Source organism: Heteronotia binoei, chromosome 21, assembly GCF_032191835.1.
Source record: "Heteronotia binoei isolate CCM8104 ecotype False Entrance Well chromosome 21, APGP_CSIRO_Hbin_v1, whole genome shotgun sequence".
In the NCBI taxonomy this organism is placed as follows: domain Eukaryota; kingdom Metazoa; phylum Chordata; class Lepidosauria; order Squamata; family Gekkonidae; genus Heteronotia; species Heteronotia binoei.
In genome coordinates this window covers 142,286,234-142,303,956 of record NC_083243.1, presented here as the reverse complement: position 1 = coordinate 142,303,956, position 17,723 = coordinate 142,286,234, and positions in this window count along the sequence as shown.

Below are 17,723 nucleotides of genomic sequence, written 5' to 3'. Positions count from 1 at the left end.
TGTTTGTTCTTTATATGATGGCGGTAATCCTTAGCAATCACTTCCTTCATCAGCAATCACTTCCTTCATCAGCGAAAGCCAGTCGAAAGAGGAAAGTTTTGCAGGCCCTGCGGAATTGTTCAAGGTTCCGCAGGGCCCGCATTTCCTCTGGAAGTTGGTTCCATAGGTTCGGGGCTACAGAGGAGAAGGCCCGATTACGGGTGCATTGCAGCTTCACCTCTCTTGGTCCGGGGGTGGTCAGCAAGTTTTTTCCAGCTGACCTCAGTGCTCTCTGGGGTTCGTATGGGGAAAGACGGTCCCTAAGGTAGACAGGTCCTCGACCATATAGGGCTTTAAAGGTGATGACCAGCACTTTGTAACGAACCCGGTATGTAACTGGCAGCCAGTGCAGCTCGCGCAGCCCAGGCTGTATATGCTCCCATTTAGAGAGCCCCAGTAACAGTCTGGCCGCTGCGTTCTGCACCAGCTGCAGCTTCCGGGTTCGGTACAGAGGCAGCCCCATGTAGAGGGCATTACAGTAATCCAGTCTCGAGGTGACCGTTGCGTGAAGTACCGTTGCCAGATCTTGGCGCTCTAGGAAGGGAGCCTAACCTTCTTGGACATTTCTAAACAACTAAAGCTTTGGAAGACCAGTGGAAACTTGGATAAGTGGAGAAAAAGGTACAGAAGTTTTCTTTTCGTTCCGGAGCTATTTATAGCTTAAAGGGACAAATTGAAAGGTGGGGAAAAGAAAAAAATATAAAGCTTGCAAGAAGAAAAAGGAAGGGGTGACGTTTGGATTGTTTAAATATAAAGGACAGTGCTAAAAACTGCTAAAAAGTGAAAAGGAAATCATTGTTTAGTCTACTTGCGGTTTTGAAAAAATAACAGCCACGTCACACTGGAACACATTGGAACAGACTTGCAACACTTCTGAGCAAGACAGGAAGTACGTCAAGTATCGTGAGATCTCCATGAGAGTTGATGGTGACAGAGGCAGGAAGCAGTAAAGAAAAAAGCCTACTCTATATCATAGAGAAACATCGGCAACCATTTGCGGGAAATTACAATATTACAGGATCAATTCAGTCATTTATTGAATAAGGAGGTGGGATGGAACTTAAAAAGACTGCTGCAGAAATCCTTTAAGGGTGCTAATAAACCTGGGGAATATTTGGTGTGGCAAATAAAGAAAAAAAAGGAAGAATAAATTTATAAACAGAATTTTATCGAAAGGTAAAGAAATTATGGATCAAGCTGGAATTAAAAGGGAATTTTACAAATATTATGCTAAACTATTTAAAGGTCAACAAGTAGATAAAAAGAAAGTAGAAGCGTATCTGCAGAGAATAAAAGTAAAGCCCTTAACAGAAAGCATGGAAAAAACTTTAAATGAACCAGTTGAAAAAGTTGAAATTGAAGCAGCAATAAGTTCAATGAAATTAGGCAAAGCACTGGGTCCTGACGGTTTCTTAGCAAAATTTTATAAAGTTCTGGTAGGTACATTAGTACCCAAACTTCAAAAACTGATGAATAGTATCAGACAAGTTGGGAAAGTGCCAAATACATGGAGGGAAGCAGTTATTTCATTTATACCAAAAGAAGATAGAGATGCCACGAATGTTAAAAATTATAGACCAATTTCGCTACTTAACAATGACTATAAAATATGTGCTAGGATACTAGCAGAATGGCTCAAACAGCATTTGAATATTTTTATACAAGAGGAGCAAGCAGGTTTCCTCCCCAGAAGGCAAATAAGAGACAATATCAGAACAGTAATAGATATTGTAGAATACTATGAAAAGCATCCGGAAAAAGAGGTTGCATTATTTTTTGCCAATGCAGAGAAAGCTTTTGATAATCTTAATTGGGACTTTATGTTTGCAGTGTTGGAGAAATTGAAATTGGGAGATGATTTTATAAGAATGGTCAAGGCAATTTATGCAGAACAACAAGCTAAACTTTGTGTAAATGCAGACTTGACAGAACAAATGACAATAGCAAAAGAACAAGACAAGGTTGCCTTCTATCTCCGTTGTTATTTATAATGACTTTAGAGATTTTGCTGATGCAAATCAAAGAAGACAAAGAAATAGAGGGATTGAAATTGAAAGATTTTTCTTACAAATATAGGGCATTTGCAGAAGATGTGGTGTTTATTAATGGAAACCCACTACAAGTGATGCCCTTGTTGTTAAACAAAATTAAAGAGCATGGAGAGTTGGTGGGCTTTCATATTATTAATAAAGAAAAATCAAAAATTTTAAGTAAGAATCTGTCATCGAGCAAACAGAAGGAATTACAAAGCTTAACTGGATGTGAAGTTACCTCAAAAGTAAAATATCTAGGAGTAGAGATTATGATGAGAAATATTGATTTGTATAAAAATAACTAGGAAAAGCTTTGGCGTAAAATTGAAGATATGTTAAAAAGGAACAAACTGAATATGTCTATGCTGGGTAGGATCTCTGCAATCAAAATGAATGTTCTAAGAAGAATGATGTTTCTTTTCCAAACAATTCCAATAGTGAAAGACAAACAATTTAATTTTTGGCAAAAAAAGATCTCAGAATTTGTATGGGCGGGTAAAAAAACCAAGAATTAAAATGAAAATTCTGACAGCTGCGAAATAAAGGGGTGGATTCCAACTGCCTGACTTTAAGTTATATCATGATGTTTGGTTTGGATTAAGGACTGGATAACTTTGCTTAATAGAAAATTATTGGCATTAGAACGCCATGGAAATATTTTTGGTTGGCATGCCTATATATATTATGAAAAGGAGAAGATGGATGGATTTTTCTCACATCATTATATAAGAAGAAATTTGTTGTATACTTGGAAAAAATATAACAAATATGGTGACGAGAGAAAACCATTATGGATTGTGCCAACAAAAGTTATAAAGTTGTCTTCAGATCCACAGGAAGATAAATGGCTATCATATAAGCAACTGCTAAAAATACAGGGAGGCAAGGTGGAAGAATTGCAGGATAAATTTAATTGGTATCAATTGCGACAAATTAAAAGCTTAGTGGAGCATGATATTAGAAATACAGGGATAAGGCAAGATCAGACAGAACTGGAAAAAATGCTGTTGGGCGAGGATGAAAAATTTCTTTCGAGGATATATGTTACTATTGAAATGGTCTACAGAAGTAGTGAAACCTCAAATGATAAAATGGGCAATAAGTATGAATAAAGAAATACAAATGGAGACATGGGAACACCTATAGAAGAACTCTATGAAAATATCAATGTGTGACAATATCATTAGACCCGGCCCAATTGGCACACTATCGGCTGGTCTCAAATTTGCCCTTTTTGGGCAAACTCATCGAGAGGGCAGTGGCGAGGCAGCTACAGACCTTCCTGGATGATGCTTCCGTCCTTGACCCTCTTCAGTCCGGCTTTCGCCCGGGCCATGGGACGGAGACAGTGCTGGTTGCCCTAGTAGATGACCTGCAACGGCATCTGGATCGGGGCGGCTCGGCGGTACTGATGCTGTTGGACCTATCGGCAGCGTTCGATACGGTCGACCATCAGTTGCTGGCCCGCCACCTCGCCGACGCGGGGATTCAGGGGTTGGCCTTACAGTGGCTTTCCTCTTTCCTTGAAGGTCGGGGACAGAGGGTCGCTATTGGGGATGAACTGTCCCAGCGGCACACGCTTGATTGCGGAGTGCCTCAGGGTGCGGTTCTTTCCCCGATGCTATTTAACATCTATATGCGTCCCCTCGCCCAGATTGCCCGAAGGTACGGGCTGGGTTGTCACCAGTACGCTGATGACACCCAGCTCTGTCTGCTCATGGATGACCGGCCGGTCTGCACCCCACAAAATCTGGACCGGGCGTTACAGGCTGTGGCTGAGTGGCTCAGGCTGAGCAGGCTGAGGCTAAATCCGGCGAAGACAGAGGTCCTTTGCTTGGGCCGCCGGGGTCCGGGAAGAAAAATCCCCCTACCGGTTTTTGACGGTGCGCCGCTAATCGCGACGCAGAAGGTCAAGAGCCTGGGGGTGCTACTGGAACCTTCATTAACCATGGAGGCCCAGATAGCAGCCACTGCCAAGTCCGCATTCTTCCATCTTAGGCAGGCAAGGCAGCTGGCCCCCTTCCTGGAGCGTGACGACCTAGCAATGGTGATCCATGCAACGGTCACCTCGAGGCTCGACTACTGCAATGCCCTCTACATGGGGCTGCTCCTGTGTCGAACCCGGAAATTGCAGTTGGTGCAGAACGCCGCTGCCCGGTTGTTATTGGGGCTCCCAAGATGGGAGCACATTCAGCCGGGACTCCGGGCTCTGCACTGGCTGCCAATACTTTACCGAGTTCGGTACAAGGTGCTGGTTATTACCTTTAAAGCCCTATATGGCCTAGGACCTGCCTACTTGAAGGACCGTCTCTCCCCACACGTTCCCCGAAGAGTACTGAGATCGGGAGCTCAAAATCTCCTGATTGTCCCCGGGCCAAAGGAAGCCCGTTTGAAAACCACAAGAGATAGGGCCTTCTCAGTAATGGCACCCTCCTGGTGGAACCAGCTGCCGGAAGAGGTAAGGGTCCTGCGGGACCTTGTTCAATTCCGCAGGGCCTGTAAGACAGTCCTCTTCCGGCTGGCTTACAACCAACTAGAACTAACCAGCACTGAAATATTGAAATGCTGAAACATGGGAATTTGAAACTGAGTGTAGCTGTAAGACCGCCGTATGTCTTGAATGTTTTAAGTACATAATTATGTGAATGTCTAGATTTTAATTATATAAATTTGGAATGTTAATTTTTATGCATAATTTTATATTTTATGTTAGTTTTTATATGTTGTAAGCCGCCCTGAGCCACCTGGTGGGAAGGGCGGGATATAAATCTCAAATAAATAAATAAATAAATAAATAAATATAAAAGAGAATTGTTTGAAAATGCTGCGTAGGTGGTACATGACGCCTAAGAAATTAGCAAAAATGAATAATCAAGTATCAGACAGGTGGAAGTGTAAAAAACACAAAGGTTCTTTCTACCATATGTGGTGGACTTGCGAAAAAGCAAAGCAATTTTGGCAAATGATTCAACAAGAGATTTTGAAAATCTTGGGTTATAACATCAAGAGAACACCAGAGGTCTTTCTGGTGGGATTACAAATGGAAAGTTTTCCGAAGCGAGATAGAACATTGGTGTGGTATTTGCTTTCAGCTGCGAGGACATTATATGCGCAAATGTGGAAGCAAGATAAAATACCAGAGAAATGGAACTGGATCTTAAAAGTACTACACTGAAGTGAAACGGATAAGCTTACTAGAATCTTAAAAGGCTGTAATTCAGAAAAATTTAAAGATAACTGAGAGAAATTTCAAAAATATATTGAAAAACAATGGAAAGTGAAGAGACACTTAGTGATTTTTGATAACATTAACTGAATTTTTACTGAGAAGATAAAGCTGCAAATATTGACTTTTGTTTTAATATGTAATTTAGCAGATTATGAGATAAATAGAGGGTTAATTATAATAATTATTATTACATAGTCTTGGTTCATCTTGTGTTAAGGTAACTGTAATTTTTAGTGAAAATTCTATAATTGTGAATTTTACCTTTATATTCCTTTTAATTGTTTTGAACACCGGCGGAGGTCATGAAAAAGAGGAGGTGGGGGGAAGAGGGAATTTTGTAGTGTATTGGTTAATACCTTTAAGTATATGTTTGATGAATATTTTTCAATATATTGCCAAAAATAAAATTGGTTTTAAATGAGCAAGACATTGCAGCAGAGACACTGTAAGAAATTCCTGCACTGTGGGTTTTAAGTATGGATATACATCTCAAAAATGATATTTCTTCCGATAAGGGAGCTGAAAAATCTTGTTATTCATGGTTATTTGGGTTCCAAATGCTGGTTTAATATTCAGATCTGAGGAGGGTTACCTCCTCCTGGATTCTGATATTATTCAGTTACATTATTTCCTATGGTGAATCTTTCTGGGGGGCTGGAGGGACTTTTTAAGGCTAATGTCATCATAATTCTAGGAGAATTGCTAGTACCAGTCCACCAAATCCCAAGTTTCAAGTGAATTGGACCAAGAGGTTCAATTCTATAGGCCCCTGAACAAGGTGCCCCCAAATTATACTCAATTTTTCCTATGGGGAGAAAATGCCAATCTTTCTCCAGGTTATCAAACACTCAAGAACAAGCAAAGTAACCACTGGCCAAAAGCCCTCCAATGCGAATAGAACCAACAAGTACAAAGAACTAGTGCAGAACCAGAGAATCCCAAAAGAAGCATGGGACAGCGTGGCAAGCCTAACACAACAAATGTCAAAGTTGAAAGTCCAAACCAACGTTAAACCAGATGATCCTCCAAACCAAACCAACAAATGTCCAACCTGAGAACCCAAGAATCCAAGTCAATGTTGAACCAGAAACTCCAATGTAAGCCACAAACTCAATACAGAGTAACTCAGCAAAGAATGCAAGGCTGAAAGATCAACAAAATCAGTTTCAAAAGACAGAATCCAAGCCAACTTGGCAAGCTGATACCAAGTCCTGGCAAGAAGACACACACAGTAAAATTAAATAAAAATATTGATGGGAGCCTTAAAATACTGACTCAATATTCCTAGTTAATCCTGGATATTTTCAAGACCCATTTCCCAGTATCTTGAATCCTGGAAACCATCCAGACACCCAAATATATCTGGGAATACCAATATGATGTTTTCCAGACATATTTTCAGAAATATCAAAATGCACATTCTTAGTTCTAAACCTGAAGTTCCCATTCCCAAAACTCAGCAGGGGCCCCAAAAAGGTGCCACATACCACCTGCTTGGGCCTGCATGTGCACATGTATTAAAAATGAGGATCCTTGGTATCATTAAATCCAGAGGCTGAAATTATCTCACTTTACCACTATCGCCATGCAGGCCATAGACAGAATCACATGCTGTCTTTGCACATGTTTCAGTCTTATAAGTGCTTTGTAAAGTTTGGTCTTCATATCTACTAAGGACACTGCATATCTCCAGCCCTAAGACATTTCACTGCCTAAAACACACATATGTGGAATTATATTCAGTCTTCTCATACAAATTAAATAGAAGTTGAGATTGTCTCTGTTTCTAATAATTCATATTTATCCCTCAGCACTGGAGGCCTTTGCACAATAACATCACCAAGCACTAAATGTTCCTGTTCATTGTTGTATAAAATGTAAGTATGAATTACTTGCTGTGTTAATACAGTCATTCAACTGGAACCATAGAGTGATATCTGCAAGATTTTCAGAGGCTTAACTAACTTTGGGGTGGTTTATTAAATGTAAGCCCAAGTTAAAATGCGTTTGTATTGGTTTCTGCAGGTTTGCCATCATTACCTGATATTTTGGACAAAGTGACCTTTTCTGCAAAAGTGCTTCTTCCCAATTAAAAATAAATAAATAAAAATATTTTTTTTATTTATACCCCGCCCTCCCCGCTGAGGCAGGCTCAGGGCGGCTTACAAGACATGGCAAAAGCCCCTCTCAATTATGTGAAGCAAGTGATTGTTTCCTCACACGAATCTCCATGGCCATGTTTTGATCTGCATATTCCTATTACTTGCCCTGCAATTCCCAAAAGCTGGCATTGCCCAAAGTTCTTCTTGCTGGAATTGTGTGAGCACGTGGCTTCCTAGTGTGGAAATCTATAGTTTGTGGGTTACCTTCTGGCAATTTTCCACTGGTTTGTTTGCATCAAGTGGTTTTTTTCAACTCCTGTTGAGCCACCCCCTTTCCTGAAAGTAATCTGCCCACCACTCCCCCACTCTCTCTCACTGATATATGATTTTTTTTTTTAAAAAGGACAGTAATTGCATTGCAACATAATGACTTTGGTTTCAAAGATCACAGCTGATCCAGACCCATTTTTCTGTCACCATTGTTGTTCAAGCCCTGCCCACAGACACCTTGGTAGACAGCCTTGTGAACTAGCTGTTCAGCAGAAAATCGCAGTTGCTTCCAAGGGAGCTGGAGCTCCTAGTGGATCCAGAGCTTGGCACATCCATGAGGCAGCTGCCTGGACCGCAGCTCTGGGGGGAGAGCGCCAGTTAGTCCCTCCTGCCCTCCCTCTTCTCCAAGGTGAGAGAAATAGTGAGCAACTGCCATGGAGCTTCTGGTCTCAGCACACATGCTCACCACTGGCTCACCATCACTCCATCCCTCATGTCTGTGCTTCCAAGCACAGAAGCGAGGGATGGAGAGTTGGCATGTGCGCGCATGCACTGAGCTCAGAAGACTTGTGCCGGTTGCTGCTGAGCTTGTTCTTGCTGAGGAGGAGAGGGGTGGCTGGGGTGCCTTGCCTGGGATGCCAGCCTTGCGCAGGCTTTTTAGCACTGATGCTGAGTGGATTTGCCCCTTTCCCCCCTCCATCATCCTGGTTCCTTCTTCCATTTGTTGTAGGAGAACTGGAGATGGAGGGACCATGAGAATGAGCATCCCCCACCATGGGATTGGTTACACATTCACCCCTCTCCTCTCCCTAAGAAATCCCCAGGAAGGGCGCAGAGGTGCTGAAGTCAGCCCCCCACCCTACCCCAAGATGCACTGCAACAGGCTTGGGATCGTGAAACAAATTCTCACTTGAACTGTTCCCAAAATCTGCAGAAGCTTATTCAGAATAAATTCAGTCACAGAATAAGATGAAATTCCTTCTGGATGCCATCTATTATTAGACTCTTAAGAGTGAAGAAGCATTTTCAGAGGTTGCTTAGCTGCTGTGGGGCTGGGTCTAGGTTCTCCTGCATCAGCTTGCCTTAGTGATATGGTGCCCTGAGCAGCAGCTTGGCACAAATGACTTCAGAAGACAAACTGGTAATTCTACCCTTTCCCTAGAATTCTCCAACATCTCCCCCTCGTCATAGACTTTTTAAAAAAGGAGCCATGGCAATGTATTGATGCCTTCCTTTCTTTTTTGCCCCCTTTTTTAAAAAAATAAAAGGGGCTGGCCCAAAAGGAATGATGGGACTGGAGAGTTAGAACAATCAGGAATTTATGCAGAACTTCAGGTGCAGGGCAGGAGATAACTAGCCATGAAGATAAAGAAATAATGTGGAAGCTGTGCACCAGACCTGGAACAAGAGAATGTGTAGGGAACGAGACAAGCTCCTAATGCAGAAATAGTCACTATGTGTGCAGATTTAGCTTCTATCCTAAAAAATGGGTAAAAACTATATGGATATAAAAATTTTAAAATGCTAGGGCATATTTTTGTACAGGTGATATTCAATAATATTCAGCAAAAAAACCCTTCCCAAAATACATATTAAAAGATTTCATGCACTATGTTATTTGAAAAGTAATGTTTGGTAGCATCTGTTTTGCCTGTGGAGGAAGGTTTGATCATACAACAGAGTCACTCTGATCTAAACCCATGGAACCAATGGGTTTACACTGGAATAAGTCTGCATCCACTTGCACTGTAAATCACGCATTCATAAAACAGAAGCTCTATTACCTTGACTTTGCAAAACTGTCTGATTTCCAGATTGTTATGTTAGCTAAATGATAGCATAATCCTATGAAGTGCAATTTTCACAGAATAATTTAAGTATCTGAAAGTTTTGGGTGTCCTCCCAGAACATTCAGTTCAGTGATGTTGTAACTGTACATTGATGCTGAACTTCAAAGCAGCTATGATTGAAATCTACACTGTGTGGCCACTGCAACTTGTTAGCTTGATTAAGCTTTACACAGTTGGGAAAGATTATTATTTTAATATGTATGTAAACACTGTCTTCATAGTAATAGGGCAACATTAGCATGGATTATTTGTTCTTGCAAATCTAAAGCTGGTTACTTACCAACAGATGTCAGAGTACTGTCTTTATCAAGTACTGCTACCATGACTCCTGCGTTCACAACAAATCAAAGCATGAAATTTCTTCCAAGGAAGATCAGCATTTGGGGATTCACTGTGAACATATTTGGCACTTTGAGCTACTTTAGAAACACATATGTCTACTTGGACTTAAGTCCTCCCATCTGTCTACCAGCTGCCAAAAACCTCCTCCTTCCATATGTAATTTGTAATTTATATCCCGCCCTTCCCACCAGGTGGCTCAAGTTGCAACTGTTGGTCAGTGCAAGCACCCGTTTTGAGACTGGGACCAACGCTGAACATGTTGGAATTGTCCATAAGATCTAGGAAACTCACATAGAACTTTTGTTTTTGTGAACTTGGGGATCACCAAACATATACCCTAAACTTTGGTAGCTCGTCTTGATTATTTTATCTTCATAATAAACTCATCCATTTCTAAATATATAATGTTACATAGTGTTACCTGTAAAACAGGGCATTTCTTAAGAAATTTAATTAATGTTTCCTTAAACTGAAGGAGTTACTATTACATTGTTAAAACCCAGATGGGAACAACCTTAATCTACTTTTTAACACCCCAAAGTGCCTTAATAGATTCATTAATATGTATTATCAATTAAATAAATGTTCTTATTTGCAAAGTATCATTTAAAACAGTTGCTACTCTGCACAGTGGGGTAACTGTAGTTCAGACCAGTCAGCAGTTTATGTTAATGTAGCTCCATAGGACTGTTAAGTGTGTAATAACCGCATCAGCAACACTGCAGAAGAGTCTCGATGCAGATCACAAATTAAAGCCCCTTGCACAGATGTAAAGATTCTGAGGAATGTTGAAAGAACCAAGGATCACCCTAGAGAAAGAACTGTAAAACTCAGATGAAGAATTAAACCTGATTGTGAGGGGAGGTCTTAAACTTCCTCATTTGACTGTGAATGAATCAGTTTAAATCAGAATTGTCTGGATCCAAATTTTGTGCTGCAGCTTATTAAAATAAAGAGGAAACAACTGGCCAGGAAGAAAGCAACAGAAAGAAGAAACCCACTGGGGAGAAAGGCCATTATAAGTTCAATGCATCAATTATGCAGGCAATTTTATATCTGTTCACAATGTCAGAAATTACCACCCCCTCACACACGTACAGTTTCACTTGATAGTGTAAAACTAAAATTCAGCTTTGCAATGCAACGCTTGGCACTTTAGCTGGAACTTACTGTGCAATCCTAAACAGAGTTATAGCCTTCTGAATCCACAGAAACAATGCAAAGATGTGGCAGAGAAAATGTGGGGGAACCCCCATGTGGAAATTCAGTTCCCTGCCTTAAAGTAACAGTACTTGTTGTGCACAGGTAGAAAGAGGGAGAAAACAAGACTCCAGAGATTATGCCAAGCATTAGCTCATGACCATGTGGCCTCCCCATAGCTGCCACTCCTTCTTGGACAGTTGTTTTATGTTGGAGGAGCAGTGTCAATTAAGTGAACCAGAGTCAACTGCTCATGTTTGGTGCATTCTGAATTGTGAAAAGCCACATTGCTGCTGTCTTGAATTAGCAGCTTTAGATTCAAGAATGAAAATGCAAGAGATTGTCCCTATGTGGAAAACTTCTACACCAAGCCTCTTTTTATGCCAATACCATCTCTCACTAGAAGAGGAACAATGCTCGCCTAGGGATTTTTTTGACATTGTACTGCTAAAGGCTATTATTTATTATTAGGGCTTTTTTTGTAGCAGGAACTCCTTTGCATATTAGGCCACAAATTCCAGAAATGTGCTAAAGGTCCTGAAAGCAGCACAAATGACTGAACACCCTATGGGTGAGGCCATATCAATGAACCAAAACCCATTGTGTTTAAAGCCTAAAAGGCAAAAGTCATCAGGGTGAACAGGTAATAGGCGGAAAGTGGACTGGATATTGCATTTGACCATCAAGGCACCTGTGCCACATAATTTTACAAGGCAAATTGCTTGGTCTAAAGATGCATATCTCACAGAACAAAAATTCAGGGGGAATAGAGTCATTCACCCTGGGACCCTTAGGGTAAGATAAGTGATTAATCAACCTATGTTCATCTGGGACTTTCATAGGGACAACCCCTAAAGGGGAAACCCACAGATTAGGGCAGGGAAAGGAGGTGAACGGGCCCACAACCTACCCCTCAGCACATTCCTTGACTACCTTTTGCATAACAATGTTAGGTAAATCCCTAGTTGATTTGAGGTTTCCACAACCTGTGGCAACTTGGGGACTGGTGAAAGGAATATGAAACCCATGAGTATATCCTTATTGAGATAATCTAGCTGTGCCCCACTAGGTTAGTTGGATCAACACCTGAGGGTGAATGAGTGTGCAGGCTAGGCCCAGGTCCAACACCCTGAAATGGCCAAAGTATTTTGTGGTACCAGAGGTAGAAATGGTGTCTGATCCTCCTTCATTTTGGTGCAAGCACTAAAAGAGGATCCTGATGTGAGGGCCAAAATGTGTGTCATAATTATGATTACATCCATCCTGATTATACGTCCAGCAAAGCAGGCGGGGAAGATCATGTCTAAAGACTGCCTTGTTTTTCAGCAGGTCAGGCCTGGGCCATATACGAGGTCCAATAATTATAAGCCAGATTTTGTCATTAACAAGGTCCCATCTGGAAACCCAACTGTAGGAGACCCACTTGTGAAAATCCTAGTCATAGTTAATTGCAGCAGACTCACAACCAAGATACGAGCCCTTAGTAAATTAGATATGTTTGTAAAATGCCAGCCCCATGCAGGTAAATTTAGAATATGTGCACCCTTAACCCAATAACTCCCAGCAGCATATGTGGATTTTCCTTGGAAGATAACTCAATAGACGCTGTGCCACTGTATGAAGTTGTGCTTTCTTGCCATACTTCGAGACATGCAATGCTTGATGTATCTCTTCTTACGTGGAGGTTGGCTCTGCGAAGCGCTTTGCCTGGAGTTGCAGGATGAACTGGTTTCTACTGGGGAGCAATGAGTGCCTCCTACCCTTGCCCCAGATCTGGTAGGGTCAGCTGGCTTAGGGGCTATAGTACCCGAGCCCAGAAAATGCTCAGATATTCCATCCAAAGTCTGGGAAATCCCCAAGAGAATGGCACAATTGTTCAACACTGGAGCCAGAGGGGAAGCTGGGCAGTTGTTAGATGCTGCCCTGGTAGGAATCTGCAAAGCTCTGGGTGCCCCAGGAAGCATTTCTAGGTAGTTCAGAAGCAGCAGAACTCAGGCTGCATTGGATTCTTCTGCACCATTATTGGAGGACCCTGCCTTAGAGCCTGCAGAGCTTTCCCCCTTGTTCACAGCGCGCTTGGAGGCATGGTATGATGCTATGAATATCTGCCTTAAATTAAGTTCTAATCTGCAACTGTATTCCTATTAGTTTAACCAAGTTTAATTGACTGCTACAGCACAGCCTATGTATTATACAATTGCTACTTTGTTTTTGTTGTTATATTCAGTACTGCAAATAAAACCTGGTTTAGCTATAAATTATAAACTATGCACTATAAAGTACAAATGACCATTAAACCTATTCCCCTTCAGTCACCCAAAAGAGAGAGTAAAGGGGAAACTAGTGCTATAATAGAAAAGAGAATTCTCAGAAGGCTAAGTAAAATTAAATTGCCAGTAACACTGAAACCCACATGGTAGTGAGTAACACAGGGTGTTGCAAAATGTAAAACAAGGCATGACCAACATTGGCCTCCCCTGCATTGGCTACCCATGGCACTTCCATATCATATCATATTCATGGCACTTCCATATCAGCTGTCACCAGGAGCAGCTGACCTGATTCCATCTTGATCCATCACCCATTCCAGCATGGGATCAGCGTATCTAATGTTTCATTAATTGCTGAACTGTCAGGGAACCCAGATTATTGTGTAGTTGTGTTTTTATTTATTTAATATTTTATTGATTATTGTTTTAAACTGTTGCTGTACTGTGACATGTTGTGAGCCACCCTGAGCACGCTTGCAGGCTAGGGCAGGATATTAGCATGCATAAATAAATAAATAAATAAATAGATAGATAGAAAGATAAGATAAGATAAGATAAGATGATAAGATAAGATAAGATAAGATAAGATAAGATAAGATAAGATAAGATAAGATAAGATTGCAGCCTACCCCAGTTGTTTGACCCCCTTGCGGCAGTTAAGTAACTAAATAATCACTCTCAGATATTTAAAAAAACAGATGCCCTGAGGCAGTCCATATGCAGATTCATGAGTACTAAATAACCAGGGCATTTTTGTAGCAGGAACTCATTTGCATATTAGGCCACACACCTCTAATGTAGTCAATCTTCCTGGAGCTTACAGTAGGCCCTGTATTAAGAGCCCTGTAAGCTCTTGGAGAATTGACTACACAAAAGCCCTGCAAATAACACTAAATAAATCCCCAAGTAGAACAGAGGAGGGGGGTTGCCAACAACCTAGGAAATCTGGTAGCCCCGTATGTGCAGCTGCTGACAGCTGCAGAAGCCTCCACCTGGATGCCCCAACACTGCCTGAACTCAAACCCCATGCCCAGCCAGCCACAACAAGCAATTCAAAAAAGCCCATGTAAATACCAGCTCTGAGATCCTCTAGCCCCTCACCTCTGAAAGCTCTTCTGATACAATAAAAGAAGCCTCCTTCATTTGAAGAAAAAGGCCAAAAGAACCAAAGTGCTGAGCAGTCCATATGCTAATTGCCAATGCCTCTCAACCCCCCTGTCTCTGATTTGCTTGCAGAGCCAGAAGAGCCTTGAAACAGGGTGAAACAGCTTGCCACAGCAGTTTAAATAGCTGCATGGAGAGCCCAACACAGTGCCCACATCATGGCCACTCCCTGAGTTGCCCCCACCCCAGGGGCCATCCCCAATGAGGTGGCTGGTCATCCAGAATCCAGTCCCAGCTGGATCAATCACATGGCTGCCAGCAGCCAGCAGCCAGCAGACCTCTTCCTCGGCTCATCTCCTGGCCCAGGCCGCAAAACCTAGCACTTCTGTCCTACTCAATATTTCCCTTCTTAGGCATAAACACCACAGTACTTTTCAGGTGCTCCTTTCTTCTCTCAGTCAGCTCCTTTTCATTTTTAGCAGTTCTTCATCTCTCCTACAACCTTGGCTCATACTGTTTTGTTCCTATATTTATTCTCTGACTGGTGTCCTTCATATGCATGCTTTCAATTACCAAGTTAGATGATTTACCAAGCCCATATTTCTACTTCAGAATTTTCATTTTCTGAGCAGTCCTATATTTCTATCTGTCTGACATTTCATTTTTACTGCCATGTTTTGGGCTCAGACAAACAAAAGCCATGTCCTTGTCAGGAAAGATCAGATCCAAGTGGGCAGCCGTGTTGGTCTGAAGCAGTTGAACAAAGCAGGAGTCAAGTTCACCTTTAAGACCAACTAATTTTTATTTAGAACGTAAGCTTTCGTGTGCTCTTAAGCACACGTCATCAGATGAGGAATCCAGCACAGTGAGCAAAGCATTCTGGGCCACTGCCTACCAGCTATGTATGGCCCTGCTCAGCTTTGTATGGCTTTGCTCACTGTGCTGGATTCCTTGTCTGATGAAGTCTGCTTAAGAGCACATGAAAGCTTATGTTCTAAATAAAAATTGGTTGGTCTTAAAGGAAAGATTAGAGTAAATGTCCCCAGTTAGCAAGAAACAGGGAAAGCTAGGCTGAGATCTCTTCCTATGGAATACTTTCAGTGAAGTGTTCGTGTATGGGGGGGAGGGTTTCCAGCTAGGTAAGTAGGTATTAATGAAAATTGGTTTGTGGTTCTGCTGGGATCCCTGGTTCTGCATTGCTTCTTTGGGATTGTTGGTTCTGTCAGCTTTCAGAAGCTTTTGCTGTGGTTGCTTTGTTTGCTCATGAATGTTTGGTTTTTGTTATCTGGATCCAAAAAATACCCTTTTTAAAGGTGTACACCCCTACACACATAGAATGTTTCTGCACAGTGAAGGATTTCCACCCACAAAACATGACTTTCCTCAGTCCTACTGCATTCACAACCTCCACTGAAATGCTTCCTTAAATAGGAAGGGGAAAGTGAGAACATTGCACTTCATGGGAAGAATCCTTCTATCCATGGAAACACTCAGGGGGATCTAAGACATTGCCTACTTGATCCAAAACCCAATATAAAACCAATATTTGGATTTGGGAATATTTGGAAACACTGGTATTTTTCGAGCCCAATAGACACTAATTGGAAAAATAGCAAACTTTTTTTTTGCACACTCCTAACTATGGTGACTATAGGCAATTTCCATATTCAGAGACAACAAACCTTTGAATATGAAAATCAGAAGAAGGCTGTGACCACTATGCTCTGTTTGTTGACCCTTCAGGTCAATTGGTTGGTCACTTTTTGAAACAGGATGCTGGACTAGATGGACCACCGGTCTGATCCAGTGGGGATCATATGTTCTTATCCAGATAAAGACCATGTGCCAATAATAATGATCCTTGACTGGGTAATAAAAAGCCAGTTTGGTGTGGAGAGCCAGTTTGGTGTAGTGGTTAAGTGTGCAGACTCTTATCTGGGAGAACCGGGTTTGATTCCCCACTCCTCCACTTGCACCTGCTGGAATGGCCTTGGGTCAGCCATAGCTCTGGCAGAGGTTGTCCTTGAAAGGGCAGCTCCTGTGAGAGCCCTTTCCAGCCCCACCCACCTCACAGGATGTTTGTTGTGGGGGAAGAAGATAAAGGAGATTGTGAGCCGCTCTGAGACTCTTCGAAGTGAAGGGCGGGATATAAATCCAATATCTTCATCTTCTTCTACAATGTTGGAAGTTGTCAAAAGACTATATTGAATACCCAAATTGTGTTAAAATGAAAAGTATCAAAGGAGAATAATACAAGTATCAAGTTGGGGAAATTTGAAGATGTGGACAAAATAATGATTCATAGTTCCACTATGTGGGCAGGTTACTCACTGAAAGGGAAGAGTGGGGAGGGGCAGCATGAGAGTAGGGAAGGATGAGAGTGTGCTGTCAACCCTCAGATTCAGTGTAGAATCCAACACCAGTTAAGGAGATACAGGCAGCAAGTAAATCTGAGAGGAAAGTGGGGCTGTAGTAATATGTACCAAACAGTTCTTGGGTGCAAAAAACAGTGAGGCAATTTTTGTTGATCTCTTCTTCCACTGCAGTTCCCACTTTGTGCACTGCACTAAAAACGTTGAAAGACACAAAGCAACAACACTTTAAGGTGTTTTAGTTTTTTTAAAAAAATTGAGAACATTTATCCATATTAATGTTAAAGATGAAAAGATTGCTGAACTTACTGTAGGTGATGGGAACATAACTTGCTCCTTGTTGCAGAGATTTTAAAAACAGGCTTGTATTTCACATTTTTGTGTGAGACAGCAAAACTACATTATATGGTTTCTTCTATCAATATTCACACCATGTCTGGAAATGTGATAAAAAGATATGAGGCTAGATATACCTCTTAGTATCTGTCCCATGATAGAGCAGTAGGCTCCTCAGCTCCATCCTTGTCTTTTCAGTAGTGCATTTATGAGACTAAAATAACATTGTTCTTAGTTTCCTGAAGCTAGACTTTTAAAAATAAATGTTGTAAAATAAATTCTTAAACTGACATGAGTATATGTGACACACCAAAGAGTAGAAGTGCATCTGTGAACATAGAGGTTGTCAAAATCAGCTACAGTTCCCTATTAACATTCAATCAATGGAAAACTTCATTTCTATATATCAGGGGTGGCCAATGGTAGCTCTTCAGATGTTTTTTGCCTAAACTCCCATCAGCCCCAGCCAGCATGGCCAATGGCTGGAGCTGATGGGAGTTGTAGGCAAAAAACATCTGGAGAGCTACCATTGGCCACCCCTGCTATATATGATGGAAATACCACCAACAAAAAAAT